Consider the following 16025-nt stretch of genomic DNA (forward strand, 5'->3'; position numbering starts at 1 on the left):
AAAGGGTTAATGGGGACAGGAACACTGACCCCAAAGGGTTAATGGGGACGGGAACACTGACCCTAAAGGGTTAATGGGGACAGGAACACCGACCCCGAAAGGGTTAATGGGGACAGGAACACCGAACCCCAAAGGGTTAATGGGGACAGGAACACTGACCTCTAAAGGGTTAATGGGGACAGGAACACTGACCCCAAAGGGTTAATGGGGACGGGAACACTGACCCTAAAGGGTTAATGGGGACAGGAACACCGACCCCGAAAGGGTTAATGGGGACAGGAACACCGACCCCGAAAGGGTTAATGGGGACAGGAACACCGACCCCGAAAGGGTTAATGGGGACAGGAACACCGACCCCGAAAGGGTTAATGGGGACAGGAACACTGAACCGGAAAGGGTTAATGGGGACAGGAACACTGACCCCAAAGGGTTAATGGGGACGGGAACACTGACCTCTAAAGGGTTAATGGGGACAGGAACACTGACCCCAAAGGGTTAATGGGGACAGGAACACTGACCCCAAAGGGTTAACGGGGACAGGAACACCGACCCCAAAGGGTTAACGGGGACAGGAACACCGACCCTGAAAGGGTTAACGGGGACAGGAACACTGACCCCGAGGATCCAGCGCTGTTCCTGAATGTGGCCGCTCCCTGCACGGCCCAGAGCAAACCCAACCCTGCCCTAAACTCAGAACCAATTAAACTCTTCCTCTAAATCCAGAGCAAATCCAACTCTGTCCTAAACCCGCTGAGCCGGCCGGGCAGTGCCAGGATCCCTTGGGGGGGTGCAGTGGTCAGCGGTCAGTGAGGGTCCCTGGGGTGCAGTGGTCAGTGGTCAGTTGGTCAGTGAAGGTCTCTGGGGTGCAGTGGTCAGTGGTCAGTTGGTCAGTGAAGGTCTCTGGGGTGCAGTGGTCAGTGGTCAGTGAGGGTCCCTGGGGTGCAGTGGTCAGTGGTCAGCGCTGGCGTGGTGTCCCTGGTGTGACCCAGGTCTCTCCGGGGTTTCCTCCGGCACACAGCCCAGCTGACCCTCAGGGAGGTGACACCGACCCTCGGTGGTGGCTGAGGGCGGCACCCTGGGGGTCACTCACGGTCACTGCCCCCTGTGACCAAGGGTCATTTCTCTCCTCTGGCTCTGAGCTGGGCTCTGACCATTCCCGACCCCCCAGGGTGCTGGGATTGCAATTCCTGCAGGACAGACCTGGCACAGGAGGGCACTGCCACGGGATGGGGCAGCAGAAAAAGAGGAAAATCAGAATTCCCAGAGGGAAAGGATGAGATTTCCACCAGCTCCTTGGGCACTGGGGGGGGGGGGGTCTCACCCTCCCAGCCCCCACCAGGAGCTGACCAGTTTGACCAGTCCCGAGTGGGGAGGGCACTGGGCGTGCAGGGCAGGCTCCCAGGTTATCCCAGGATTTGGGGTGATCCCTCCATCAGTCCAGAGTTTCATCCTGCAGCTGCCAGGGGAGAAATGAGCTGGGAACTGAACCAACCCTCAGTGGGCTTTTCCTGCTTTTCAATAATCTCAGCTGAATTTTCCCTTTTCTAGGACCTGACCGAGCCGTGTGGGACCAATGAGACTTTTAATTGTCCCCAAAATAACTGCCTGTATTATCAATTTAATAATTTTAGTAATTGTTATTGCGAGCAGCTTGTTGGGCAACTAAATATTCCTGGGATTATCTAAAGCAGACTATTTCATGGGCTGTCAGTTTGGTTTTTTGCTAAATTGATTTTGTCATTTTTTACTGAAAAAAAAAATGAATGGTGTGGGAAAAGCTTTGATTTTTCTCTTAGGTTAAATGAACATTTTATCTTATGTATAAATTTGTCTCAACTAATTGAAAATCAGGGAATTGAACCAAATTAAGCCTGGGAGCTGGTACATTAATGAATGTTTGGAATCATCCAAGAGAAGGAATTTGTATCAGTTTTGCCTTGGAAGGCTTCAGGTTTGGGATGATTTGGCTGAGTTTTTCAGATATGAACAAGGGAATGAAATGACCTTGACAAAACACAAGGAAATGTCCCAAGGGCCCATCCCAGAGCAGGAGCAGGGACAGCACTGCAGAGGGAACAGGGATCAAACTCCAGGGAATCCCTTCCCAGCTCCCACCTGAGAGGAATGAGGGATTTGTCTTTCCACACCAGCTCTGGGCCTGCTGGGGGATAAAACCAGCACTGATAAAAGAGAGATAAAAGAAACAATGGGAAGGATTCCAATGATTGATGAATGGAAAAAGAGATTTTGCTTTTACAAATAAACTTCAGGTCTGTTGATAAATGAAATTGGATATTGAAAGATGAAAGAAACAATGGGGAAGAAAAACCCCTAAATTCTGTAAGAATGAAAAATGAAAAGGGAGGGTTCTACATTAGAGGGGAATCTTTGGGATCAGGTGTTCTGGGAAGTCTGAACCTCTCACGCACCACAGAAATGGGGGAAAAGAGAGGGAAATTGGGATAAAAAGGAGGCTGCATCCTCCAAAACTCTGCGAGACCCCAGGGGAATGCCCCGTGGCCTCTCCCTTTACTGGAATAAAGCAAAAGGACTCCTCTGCCTCCTCTTGGGACTCAAACCTCTGGTGTTTGTGGGTGAATTTTCCTGACACACCCAACCCTTCCTGAACCCCTCACAAACTGTGCCTCTGCCTTGGGAAGGATACAACTCTCCTAATAACTGTCCTAATTAATTGTTTTAATTAACTTTTCTCAGGAGTCACCAGCAGTGCAGCCAGCCCTTAGCAAGGTTTGTCGTCAGGTGCTATTTTGGGAGCCCAGTTTGGGGAAATGGCTGAGCTGGAGTTGAGCTGAACCAACCTCGGTGCTTTTCAACAAACAAAGCCTGGGAGAGGGAGATGTTTTTGCTGGAACTGGACGTGAGGAATGCAGGATTTATAGAGCACAAGGACATTTCGCAGAGCCCAGAGATAAAGAAGAGACACAACTCTCCCTGCCTGGGAAAAAGGAATTAAAGAGGCTGAAAATGGAGAAGAACCAGCACAAGAAGAGAAATTAACAACCAAGAGAGGATAAACTGCTAATTAACGACAATTCTGTAATTTATAGGCAATGTACATGAATTTCTTTGTTGGCTAAAATGTAGAAATGGTGAAAAATTTTGGAAGTGTGTGGTGGGGTGAGTTTGGGGAGTGAATAAAGCAGTGCTGTTTTCTATGACTAAAAATGGTGTTAGAGTTTGATTTATCCCACTTTTTTGGCAGTAGGAGAAGGTGAGCTGAGCCCATAGAAACCTGGAATATCTTGGAGCTGGAAACTGTGTCTTGGGCTGGAACTGGGGGTGTGTGTCCAATTCCCATCTGTCAGAGCTGGGGCATTATCTGCTGCTCATTGGGCAGCTTTCCTTATCTCTGCCACAGCCAATCCTCCCTCCAGGAGATATCTCCTATTAATGGGCCATTAATTACTAATTATCTTCTGTTCATGGGACATTAATTATTAATTACCTTGTGTTCCTGCCAAGTGACTGACCCTGCCTGGCTGATAAAATTCCATCATCCATTGGGAGATGCTCCACTCTTTTTTTTGTTGGTTTGTTTGTTTGTTTGTACTATTACATTTGTATTTTAATTTTCCTAGTGTGGCAGCAGCTCTCTGGTCACGCTAGGAAACACAACTTTCCCAGGTCTTTCTGGGAAAGGCTGTGAGAAGATCAGAGAAAAGAATGAGAAACAATTCCTATCTTCACTTGCTGCACCCGGTGCTGTGAGCATGTGGAATGTGTTGTGGAGATTCATTTACCAAAGGGTGGTTTGTTAATTAGCCAATGGTGATGGTGTTTGGACTGGAGGGCCAATTAGGTCCTCCTGTATCACAACTATTTATAAAAGAACTATGGGCTTCTTAATAAGATTATTAATCAGCCTGGTGTGAATCATGGAATCTGTGTCAATCATTACCCGGCTGGGGGCCCGTTGCAACAATATCCTAATAAATCTGTTATTCCTGCTCCCTTATCTTTGCCTGAAAGCCCCTTAATTTCAAATTTATAACAATTCAGAGGGAGGGGGGTTTACATTTTCCATTTCAGGGGGGCTCCTGCCTTCCTCAGCACACACCTGGCTTTCCAAACCCAGACAATCTGCTATCCAGGAGATGCTGGATCATCCCAACTCAAGGATTTTTGTCCAGAACATGCTGGGTTATTCCAGCCAGGGATGTCCAAGGAGGTCACACCTGAAGGGGCTGTGCTGAGCCATTCCCATCCCCCAGGGCCTGGAATTCCAAGGAAAAGGCACAGGAAGATCCCTGAGCCAACCTGGATCCCTCCCCAGGCAAATATTCCACAAGGAGGAGTTTGGGCGTGTCGAGATGGGGTTCTGTGGGACTCTGGGGACACCAGAACGTCCCCACGACCCATCCCCAGCCCAGCCAGGCAGCCAAACTGGATTTATTCCAGCTCCACTGGAGCAGCAAAAGGCTGAGCAGGGCACAGGATCCCAAAAATCCTTGGAATTCTCTCCCTGCTGCTGCTGGGAGGAGACACAAATAACCCGGGAGGGAAGACTAATTAACGAGCCAATTAATCAGACGTTTGTGATTCCAGGCTGGATGCAGGTGGGCATCCAGCTCCAGATCCCTTCCCTATCACAGATCCCGATTTTCACACTTTTTTTGGGGTATTTTTTGGCATTTAATGTGACAAATGATATATGCAGATGGTGGTGAGGGCAGGCAGGGAGGAGCAGCCACAGAAAATTCCTTTCCAGCTGCGATGGGGCTGGATCCAAGGGGGTGTTTGGGTTCCCACCAGGTGTCCTGGCAGGGTTTGTGACTTTATTTCACCTCAGCACAGACCAGGAGCTGCAGGGAAGGGATGGATCCCAAGGGGCCGTGCACGGAACCCAGGGAATCCTGCCAGGTCGGAGCTGGAAGTGTCTGGAAGTTCTCTGGCACCAGAAGTGTCTCCAGTGCTGGAGAACACATTATCTTGAGGAGATTTATTCTGGAAACATCACCTGGTCTCTATCTGTCTCATATCTATCTATCTATCTATCTATCTATCTATCTATCTATCTATCTATATATTTATCTGGGGAATTAAAGCCCAGCCCAGCAGCTCCCAGACCTGGCCCGACAGGAGCAGGATGCTCTGGATGTGCTGTTGAAGGAGCCTGGAGTGTGAGGGGTTAAATGGGACTGCAGGGCAGGGCCGGGGCACCAGGGAAAGGCCAGCAGCCCTGCAGAGGGAGCAGAGCAGAGCAGGCTCAGACAGGCTGGAAAAGTGATGGGCAAAGTTATCCTGAATCACTGGTGGATCAGTCAGCACGCCTGAGCTGTCCAGCAGGATCAATATTTTGATATCCTGTCCAAAAGGATCAATATTTTGATATTCTGTCCAAGAGGATCAATATTTTCATATCCTGTCCAGCAGGATCAATATTTTAATAGTCTCTCCAGCAGGATCCATATTTTGATATCCTGTCTATCAGGATCAGTATTTTCCTACTCTGTCCAGCAGGATCAATATTTTGAGCTGTCCAACAGGATCAATATTTTGATATCCTGTCCAATATTTTGATATCCTGTCCATATTTTGAGCTGTCCAGCAGGATCAATATTTTAGTATTCTGTCCAGCAGGACCAATATTTTAATATTCTGTCCAACAGGACCAATATTCTGAGCTGTCCAACATGATCAATATTTTGATATCCTGTCCAGCAGGATCAATATTTCGAGCTGTCCAACAGGACCAATATTTCGAGCTGTCCAGCAGGATCAAAGTCCCCTGGTGCAGGAATCTCTCCCTCCCTCCAAGGGCTGCCGTCCCCACTGCTCCCCACAGATCCCAGCACGGGCCCCTCTGGAGATCACACTGTCCCAGCCCTGCTAAAGCAGCACCTGAGCAGAGGCCAGGCAGGGTCTGAGTGCCTCCACAGCAGAATTTCACAACTAGAAAAGTTATTGTCCCATTTGAGAAAAACCTAAGGCCACAAAAGCTGAAGAACTGTATTAAGAAATGTTTAGGCTGTGGTTTCCTTCATCCTTCAATTTCCTGAGGCTCCTGAACTCGAGAGGACCTGTCTAAACTTCAAACTACTAAAATAACTGGGCCAAAAACTGACATATTAATGACTTTGGTGAAAAACTTTAATGCTTATTTAAGAATTGTACCAATACAATAACTATGTGCAGAGCAAGCTGAAGAAGTTTAAAATCTGTTCATCCTTCATTTTCAGCACAATTGTTATTACTAAAATTATTATTAAGGTTCCGAGGATGGACCCAGGCTCTTGGTTTTCCTTTCTTTGGGCCTGGTGGTGAGTGGGAATGGAATTGTCATTGCTCCTTGGTTTGTGTTTTTAAAGATTCCTGCAGCCCTGGGGCGTCTCTGGCCTCTTCCCTCCTCTCCTTCCTCCTCTCCCCTCAGTGAAAATTATAGATGATATAGATATAATTATATTCTATATATTTATGGTGTTATATCTGTACAGATAGACATTATAATATTGGCTTTTTGCAAATATTGAAACGGGTTTTACACGTGGGGTGTTAAAGTACCTTTGCTGTAAAGACACAATCTGTATTTCTGTGGCTCGTGAAGCCCGGTGCAATAGCTGCCATCACTGTTTTTAACAGTGATAATAAATAATAAACAATGTCCCTGCTGGGATCTGCCAGCCAGCTGCACTCACCTCTGGAGGCAGGGAGGGCCCGGACCCAAAAAATGGAAGTGACAAAGAGAAGGAGCCAAAACCGCAGCCGGGAAACAGCCCGCTCCAAAAAGGCGGCCCCGAGGAGGGGCCATGCAAAATAGCTCCTGGGATATGCAAACTAGGTTGTGCATATGCATGAGGGTTATGAATATGCAAAGAGCTGATGGGGGAGAAAAGGTATTCAAGAGGCATCCCGGAAGGTAAGAGGGTGCTCTTGGTGATGCCATAACAACCTCTGCTCTGTGGCCCCTGTCTCCTTTGTCCTTTATTAAACCTTTTAAATGTTCACAGGAGAGTGAAGGTGTTTCTCACATAACCTCTGCTCTGTGGTCCTTGTCTCCTCCTGTCCTTTACAAAACTTTTCACATTTTCACAGGACAGTGACCGTGTTTTTCACACCTTTGCTCTGTGGTCCCTGTCTCTTATTGTCCTTTATAAAACTTTTTACATTTTCACAGCAGAGCGATCGTGTTTTTCACATAACCTCTGCTCTGTGGCCCTTGTCTCCTATTGTCCTTTATTAAACTTTTCACATTTTCACAGGACAGTGACCATGGTTTTCACACCTTTGCTCTGTGCTCCTTGTCTCCTACTGTCCTTTATTAAACTTTTTGCACGTTCACAGGACAGTGACCGTGTTTTTCACACACTGCTCCCTGGTTTGGTGTTTTTAAAGCCGGCTGCAGCTCTGGGGCAGCTCCCATCCTCTTTCCTCCCTCCCCTCCTCTCCCCTCAGTGAAAATCAGCCCCAGTCAGGAAGATTTGGCTGTTTTGAGGGGGACAGTGGGGAATGCTCAGGGTTCATGGCTCAGGGTTCATGGTTCTCACCCCCTGCCCAGGCGGGGAGGAGAGGCCGTGAGGAGCAGCCCGTGGGGGTGGGATTGGGGTTCTGATCCCCTGGGATTGATTTGGGTTCTGACCTGTGGGAACTGAGGTTCTGATCCCTGGGAATTGGGGTTCTGATCCTCAGGGATTGACTGGGGTTCTGATCCCTGGGAATTGGGGTTCTGATCCCCGGGGATTGATTTGGGTTCTGATCTGTGGGAATTGGGTTTCTGATCCCCGGGGATTGATTTGGGTTCTGACCTGTGGGAATTGGGGTTCTGGTCCCCTGGGATTGATTTGGGTTCTGATCTGTGGGAACTGGGGTTCTGATCCCTGGGAATTGAGGTTCTGATCCCCAGGGATTGATTTGGGTTCTGATCTGTGGGAACTGGGGTTCTGATCCCTAGGGAATAACTGGGGTACTGATCCCTGGGAATTGGGGTTCTGATCCCTGGGAATTGGGGTTCTGATCCTCAGGGATTGATTTGGGTTCTGATCTGTGGGAACTGGGGTTCTGATCCCTAGGGAATAACTGAGGTTCTGATCCCTGGGAACTGGGGTTCTGATCCCCAGGGATTGACTGGGGGTTCTGATCCCCAGAAATTGATTTGGGTACTGATCCCTGGGAATTGGAGTTCTGAACCCTGGGGATTGATTCGGGTTCTGCTTCTTGGGGATTGATTGTGGGGTTCTGACCCCCAGAGATTGATTGGGGTTTTGATCCCTGGGGATTGACTGGGGTTCTGATCCCTAGGGAATAACTGAGGTTCTGATCCCTGGGAACTGGGATTCTGATCCTCAGGGAATGACTGGGGTTCTGATCCCTGGGGATTGATTCGGGTTCTGCTTCTTGGGGATTGATTGTGGGGTTCTGACCCCCAGAGATTGATTGGGGTTTTGATCCCTGGGGATTGACTGGGGTTCTCATCCCCAGAAATTGAGGTTCTCATCCCCGGGGATTGATTTGGGTTCTGATCCCCAGAGACTGGGGTTCTGACTTCTGGGAATTGGGGTTCTGATCCCCAGAGATTGGGGTTCTGACCCCTGGGAATTGGGGTTCTGATCCCCAGAGATTGGGGTTCTGATCAGGCAGGTCCTGCCTTTCACAACAGCAAAACTCCCCCATGCCCAGTCCGGAGGTGTTGGGCCATTCCCATTCCTGAGTGTGGCCCTGAAGGGTTAATGGGGTCCTGGAAGAGAAAGAGGATCCCCAGGGGAAAAATGGGGTCCTGGAAGGGTAAATGGGGGGCCTGAAGAGTAAATGTGCCCCTAGAAGGGAAAATGGGGTTCTGAAATGGTAAATGATGTCCTGAGGGCCATAAATGGGGCCATAAATGGGAAACAGGGTGAGGGAAGAGGAAAGGGGTTCAAGGAGGGACAAAGTCCCACAGGACATTCCCAGTCCCACAGGACATTCCCAGTCCCACAGGACATTCCCAGTCCCACAGGACATTCCCAGTCCTGAGGACATTCCCAGTCCCAAAGGACATCCCCAGTCCCAAGGACATTCCCAGTCCCAAAGGACATTCCCAGTCCCAGGGATGTTCCCACTGGCCCAGCCCCTCATTTGGGGTCCCAGCAGGGCCAGAACCAGCAGAGCCCCCGAAGTGCCCCCAGACTCATTTCTGGGCCCTGTCCCCAGGACTGGGGGTGACCCCGGTGTTACATCAGAGGGGGTAAAACTCCCCCTCAGGGGGGATTAATTAACGATTAATTAAACCTGGCTGTTCCACCTGAGCCTGTATGAACCCATCGAGCCGGCACCCCACACCTCAGCACCCCAAAACACAGCGGGTACCCCCACCTGCATCAGCCCCACACCCACAGCACCCCAAACTATCAGCACCCCAAAAGAGCGCCCCACACCTGCAGAGGGTCCCCTCCAGCCCCACGGGTGTGCTGCAGGGCCAGGTGAGCCCCCCAAATCTCCTGCAGGTGTTCCAGCCCATCCCAGGGCACACAGGAGGTGTCCCACCCCCAGCCTGGTTTTGGGGTCCCTCCCCAGGCCGGTTTTGGGGTCCCTCCCCAGGCCGGTTTTGGGGTCCCTCCCCAGGTCGGGTTTGGGGTCGGGGTCCCTCCCCCGCCCGGTTTTGGGGTCCCTCCCCAGGTCGGGTTTGGGGTCCCTCCCCCGCCCGGGTTTGGGGTCCCTCCCCAGCCCGGGCGCGGTTTGGGGGGGCCGTACCTGCTCGTTGACCGTCAGCAGGGCCTCCTGGGGCTGCCCCGGGCACGGCTCCATGGTGACCTGGCACAGGTGGGGAGGGTCACACCTGCCACATGCTGCAGGAGGGGACAAGGAGGGGCTGTCACCAAGGGGCCTTGGGGGTCCTGGTGGGATTCGGTGTCTGGGGCTCCTCTCAGCCCCTCTCCCCTACGAAACCCTAAAAGCCAGGGATGGGCCAGGTGGAAGCACCTCTCTGGAGCCCACAGAGGGTCCCCAAATCTCCAGGTGACACCTGGCTGCCCTCCCAAGCCCCTGGTGGTCCCTGAGGGGACCCAAACTGTTGGGGACACTTCCTTCAGCAGGTGACAGGAGTCACAGGGAGGGGGAGGGCTCTGCACTCATCCCCCAGGTGAGTTCACCTGCCCCAGAGAGCTGCCAGGGATCTGGGGGAACACCCCAAAGTCCTGTGGCAGCTTCTTCCTCCACCCGAGGCTGGAAAAGTTGGGAAAGCTCCTGCTCCTACCTGTCCCAGGTGGGAGCACCCCCTCCCTGCCCCCACTCCTTCAGACAGGGAAGGGCCAAGGGGGAATGGGAGGGGGAAAGGAAGGGAACACCATGGGTTCTGGGGGTCCCAGCACTCACCCACTGCTCCTTCTGGGGTGAGGGACCCTCCCGGCTGCACACGGGGCTGGGTTTTGGGGGTCCTGCCCCCCGGGGTGGGCTGGGGGCTCCCGGGGTCTCTGCGTTTCAGGGCTCCCAGGCCTCAGGGCTCTGGCTCTGCTGTCCTGGCTGCAGCTCCCAGGAACTCCGGGCTCCGGCTCTCTGCGTTTTGGGGTGTCTGGTCTCTGGTTTTGGGGTCTCTGGGCTCTGGCTCTGCAGGATTTGGGGTCTCTGGGCTCCCACTCTCTGGGTTTTGGGGTCTCTGAGCTCCGTCTCTCTGGGTTTTGGGGTCTCTAGGCTCCAGCTCTCCGGGTTTTGGGGTGCCTGTGCTCCGATTCTCTGGTATTGGGGTCTCTGGCTCTCTGGTATTGGGGTCTCTGTGCTTCAACTCTCCAGGTTTTGGGGTATCTCGGCTCCGGCTGTACAAGTTTTGTGGTCTCTGGCTCTCCAGATTTTGGGGTCTCTAGGCTCCAGCTCCCTGGTTTTGGGGTCTCTGGGCTCTGGCTCTCCGCGTTTTGGGGTCTCTGGGCTCCGGCTCTCTGGTGTTGGGGTCTCTGGCTCTGCAGGATTTGGGGTGTCTGTGCTCTGGCTCTCCTGGTTTTGGGGTCTCTGGGCTCAGCTTCTCCAGGATTCTGCCCCTCCTGGTTTTGGGGCTCCAGCTCCCTGGGCTCCTCCGAGATTTGGGGTCCCTGGATTTGGCCTGGAGGGACACAAAACATTGGAGATGTTCTCGTGCCGAGCTCTGGCTGCTCCCGTGCTCCCCAAAAACCTGGGAGCCCCAGGATCCCCCCCCGAAGATGGAGGAGTTTGGGGAAAAGGCAGCTCAGGAGAAACAGCAAGTCCATGGATGTGGGGGGTTCTGTGGGACTCTGGGGACACCAGAACGTCCCCACGACCCATCCCCAGCCCAGCCAGGCAGCCAAACTGGATTTATTCCAGCTCCACTGGAGCAGCAAAAGGCTGAGCAGGGCACAGGATCCCAAAAATCCTTGGAATTCTCTCCCTGCTGCTGCTGGGAGGAGACACAAATAACCCGGGAGGGAAGACTAATTAACGAGCCAATTAATCAGACGTTTGTGATTCCAGGCTGGATGCAGGTGGGCATCCAGCTCCAGATCCCTTCCCTATCACAGATCCCGATTTTCACACTTTTTTTGGGGTATTTTTTGGCATTTAATGTGACAAATGATATATGCAGATGGTGGTGAGGGCAGGCAGGGAGGAGCAACAGATGGAGGGAAGGCTTAAAATGCATAAAATAATAATAAAAATGTTAAAAATTAAAGAAAGAGGGGGGAAAGGTGAGAGAAGGATATTTAGGATGCTCTCAGTCCCCATGAAGATTTAATTTCCACTTTAATTAAGTGTTGATGAGGCAGAGATGGGTCAAAAATGGGTGAAAATGGAGTTTGCCCAGGTGAGAAACCCCAATGATGAGTTAAACCTCAGCAGGGTTTAACACAAAAAACAATTCCCCCCAAATCCTTCCTTCCCTCTAAATTTGATGTCTTTTAGTGTTTTATGGCATTCACAGACGGAGAAACTGAGGCAGGGGATGAGATGTCGCCCCCAAAACACCTCAAATCCACAAGGTTCCCACCTGGAAAGCCCCATGTGGGGGCTGGGGCAGCCAATTCCAAAGAAAAATCGGGGAAAACTCATTTATTGCCCCAAAATATTCCAAAGCCGGGCAAAAGGGGCAGCCCAGAAAAAGGGGAGGTTGGGGGAGGAGGGGGGTGACATAATTCAGGAAAATTGTCCAGCGAGGTGTGTGGCCATGGGATGCCAGCACCCTGACCCCCCAAAATCTAGGGAATAGTAATAATATTAATATTAATATTAATATTAATATTAATATTAATATTAAAATTAATATTAATATTAATATTAATATTAATATTAAACTTTCATGTTATTATTATTATTATTATTTTATTATTATTATTATTTCATTATTATTACTATGACAATAATAATTATAAAGATAATAAACCACAATAAAACCAAAATGTAATAATGATGACAATGATGACGATAATAATAATAATAGGAAAAAACCCCATAATAACAATAATGATGATAATAATAATTATAATACTAAACAAATAATAATAAACCCTAATAATAATAATAAACCATAATAATAATAATTATTATTATTATTCTATAATAATAATAAGAAACAATAATAAATAATAATTAAACCAAATCATAGTAATGATGATGATGATAATAATAATAATAGTAAAACAAATAATAATAACAATGATGATAATGATAATTATAATAATAAACACATACAAGAATAATGATAATGATAATTATTATAGTAATGATAATAATAATAATAGTAATAATAATAATAATAATAATAATAATAATAATAATAATAATGATGTCACTCCATCAGAGGTGAAATGCCCTGTGGAGGGGCAGGAGAACCCCAAAGCAGCTGCCCACAGGTTTCCTGCCCGTTTAACTCCTTTTTGCAGCTCTAAAAAGGAACCTTTCCCTGGTTTTGCTGTTTTCCCCAAGGCGCAGGGAGCAGCACGCGGCTCTGGCCCACGGGGCCGAGGTGGAATTCCTCAATCCTGGATTTCCTCCCCACCCTCACGGGGGGGTTTGGGGGCAGAATCCCGACCCCAAATCAGAGCTGCAGCATTTCTGAACCCTGCTGGGATCAGCCTGCAGTGGCTTCCCAGGAATTTTTATTCCCGGGATTAGAATCTCCTGCCAAGGCCAGAGCAGGGTTTGGTGCCCCGGAGCAGAGCCGGAGAGCGATGCCACGGCCTGAGGTGCCCCCGAGGGCACAGGGCAGCCTGGAGGGGCAGCACGGGGGCTGGGGGCACGGGAACCCCTGGACCTGCATCCATGGGGTGGGATGGGATCCATGGGATCCATGGGATCCATGGATGGGATCGATGGAATCGGTGGGATCCATGGGATGGATGGGATCCATGGGATGGATGGGATCCATGGGATGGATGGGATCGATGGGATGGGATCGATGGAATCGGTGGGATCCATGGGATCCATGGGATGGATGGGATTGATGGGATGGGATCGATGGGATGGGATCGATGGGATGGGATCGATGGGATCCATGGGATGGATGGGATCCATGGGATGGATGGGATCGATGGGATCAATGGGATCGATGGAATCGATGGGATCGATGGGATCGATGGGATGGGATCGATGGGATGGAATCAATAGGATCGATGGGATCGGTGGGATTGATGGGATCCATGGGATCGATGGGATGGGATCAATGGGATCAATGGGATTGATGGGATCGATGGGATGGGATCGATGGCATTGATGGGATCAATGGGATTGATGGGATCAATGGGATCGATGGGATGGGATCGATGGGATCAATGGGATTGATGGGATCGATGGGATGGGATCGATGGGATTGATGGGATCAATGGGATGGGATCAATGGGATTGATGGGATCAATGGGATGAGATCAATGGGATCGATGGGATCGATGGGATAGATGGGATGGGATCGATGGGATGGAATCAGTGGGATCGATGGGATCGGTGGGATCCATGGGATCCATGGGATGGGATCCATGGGATGGATGGGATGGATGGGATCGATGGGATGGGATCAATGGGATCAATGGGATTGATGGGATCGATGGGATGGGATCGATGGGATGGGATCAATGGGATGGGATCAATGGGATCAATGTCATCAGGGGACACAATGGGATAGGATTGATGGGATGCGATCAATGGGATCAATGGGATGGGATCATAGGATCAACAGGATCAATCAGGGATGGCATCAATGGGATGGGATCAATAGGATCAGTGGGATCAGTGGGATCAGTGGGATGGGATCAATGGGATCAATGGGATTGATGGGATGGGATCAATAGGATCAGTGGGATGGGATCAGTGGGATCAGTGGGATCAGTGGGATGGGATGGGGGCAGTGCTGTGCCCCCACTGTTCCTTTGGGGGGCCCATGGGGGGTGCAGGGGCTGAGGAACAAGAGTCACCCTGGGATGGCCACGGATGGAGGGGCTGAGGACAGGTTTGGGGGGACACAGGACAACCCAGCCCCACCCCCTTCCTCCCCCCAAAAGTGAGGACCCCCCGTGTCCCCCACCCCTGTGCAGCTCACCCCCACCCCAAAACTACCAAAGGAGGGCTTCAGGGTAGCTGTGGGGGCAATGCCCCTCTACAGGGTGCTCAGCCCCCCCAAACCCTCACAGTCTCCCCCCCTGCTCTGCAGCACCCCAAAATGTCCTTGAACATCCCCCACCTTGCTCCCCAAACCTCGGCACCCCCCTGAAATTCCCCTGCTCTGCCTTTCCCCCCAGATCCCACTGCCTCCCCTCTGGGGGTCCCAACAGGATCCCAATAACGTCCTGCCCCCCTCAGCGCTGCTTCTCCTCTCCTACACCCCAAAATCTATCCCGCGCCCCCCCAAATTCCTCATGGTCCCCTCAGGGCGGTCACCGCCGTTCCCTGCCCCAACCTCTCCATTCCCCCCCCCTTCACGGACCCGGGACAGGGACGGGGACAGGGAGAGGGGACGGGGAGAGGGACCCCCAGGACAGGGACAGGGAGAGGGGACAGGGAGAGGGACAGGGAGAGGTACGGGGAGAGGGACCCCCGGGAGAGGCACAAGGGACAGGGACCCCGGGAGAGGGACCCCTGAGACCCCCGGGAGAGGAACCTGGGACAGAGACCCTCGGGAGAAGGACCCGAGACAGGGACCCGGGACAGAGACCCAGGACAGGGACCCGGGAGAGGGACCCACGGGACAGGGACCCGAAAGACCCCCGGGAGACGGACCCCGGGAGAGAGACTCCAGAGCCGGAGACCCCTCCGGGAACCCCCTAAAGCCAGAGGCTCCCGAGGTGCCCCCGGGCCCAAAGACCCCCCGAGCCAGCGACCCCCCCCACAACAGAGGGACACCCCAGAGCCCCCCCGGGTCTAATGCACCAGGGACACCCCCAGAACCAGAAACCCCAAAACCAGAGACCCCCGAGCTGGGGTTCCTCAGCCCTGGAACCCCAAAACCAGAGACCCTCCCCAGCACCAGAACCACCTCCAGCCCAAGACCCCCAAATCAGAGATTCCCAGCCCAGAAACCCCCAAACCCCCAGACCCAGAGTGCCAGGACACCCCAAAACCCCAGAGTCGAAGTGCCAGGGCCCCCCACACCCCAGATCCCAAATCCAGCACCCCCCAAACCCTGAATCCCCAATCCAGGGCCCCCCAAACCCCAGATCCCCAATCCAGGACCCCCAAATCCCGGAGCCTCAATCCATGACCCCCCAAAACCCCAGACCCGAAGTGCCATGACCCCCCAACCCCACATTCCAAATCCAGGATCCCCCAAAGCCCGAACTGCCAATCTAGGATCCCCCAAAACCCCTGACCCAGGGTGCCAGGACCCCCCAAAACCTGGATCCCAAATCCAGGACCCCTCAAACCCCAGACCCCGGAGTGCCAGGACCCCCAAAACCCCTCGAACCCCCAAATCCCGGATCCTCAATCCAGGATCCCCCAAACCCCAACCCCCAGTTAAATGGTTCTGGGGTCCCTAAATGGGTCTGGGGGTCACTGAGTGTGGTGTGGGGGTAGAGGGGGTCCCTAAAGAGGGTTCGAGGGTCCCAGGGGGGTCTGGAGAGGTGAGGGGTGTCCCTAAGCGAGGTCTGGGGTCCCTAGGTGGG

The 16025-nt window shown here is 51.8% G+C and overlaps 1 long non-coding RNA gene across 1 annotated transcript in view; it reads right to left on the reverse strand.

The window, feature by feature from the left end:
* LOC121360737 overlaps positions 1–11017 on the reverse strand; it is a 15571-nt gene extending 4554 nt beyond the window's left edge. The window contains exons 1-2 of the long non-coding RNA XR_005956249.1: positions 10306–11017; positions 9685–9779 (exon numbers count right to left, since the gene is read on the reverse strand). This is a non-coding gene — a long non-coding RNA (uncharacterized LOC121360737). The remainder of the gene's footprint in view (positions 1–9684; positions 9780–10305) is intronic.
* Positions 11018–16025: the final 5008 nt, after the last annotated feature.

Source organism: Pyrgilauda ruficollis, unplaced genomic scaffold (assembly GCF_017590135.1).
Source record: "Pyrgilauda ruficollis isolate IOZ18807 unplaced genomic scaffold, ASM1759013v1 scaffold534, whole genome shotgun sequence".
NCBI classification, from domain to species: Eukaryota; Metazoa; Chordata; class Aves; order Passeriformes; family Passeridae; genus Pyrgilauda; species Pyrgilauda ruficollis.